This window comes from Myotis davidii, unplaced genomic scaffold (genome assembly GCF_000327345.1).
Source record: "Myotis davidii unplaced genomic scaffold, ASM32734v1 scaffold181, whole genome shotgun sequence".
NCBI lineage: Eukaryota > Metazoa > Chordata > Mammalia > Chiroptera > Vespertilionidae > Myotis > Myotis davidii.
Genome location: NW_006291504.1, coordinates 3,494,041 through 3,494,529, shown reverse-complemented (window position 1 = coordinate 3,494,529; position 489 = coordinate 3,494,041).

Genomic DNA, 489 nt, shown 5'->3' with positions numbered 1-489 from the left:
GGTCCAATCAAGGCCAAGTGACAGCAGATTCCTGTTCCAGTCGAAGTTGACGGAAGGGCACCGTGCCCGGGGAGCTGGGGGCGACCATGGCTTTGCACACAAGTGATTACCTGGTCCCCCACCCCGGGCCCTGGAGCCAGGCCCTGCCTCCCCCAGGACGGCAGTTCCAGGTGGGTGTGGGCGCTGACTGGGCCCGCTGGCCGGGGGCTTAAGCCGGGCCGTCACCAGCCGCAAAGTGCCCTGGTTTTGTTTGCAAAATGTCTTTGATGCTTCGGACCTAAGGTAATTTTTCACAGGAATGTTTCAAAAATGGTTTCAAAATGTCATTTTTCCTTTTCCAAAGAAAAGAAAGAAAGACGCCCGTTGAATGGGAGTCTGTGCTGGGAAGAGGCCCCGAGGTTCGGAGAGCCCAGACGGCAGGCACGCTGGGCCGGGCCCGTCCTCTGTGGTTCGGCCCCTGCCCTCCCCAGAGAGCCACACCCGTCCTGC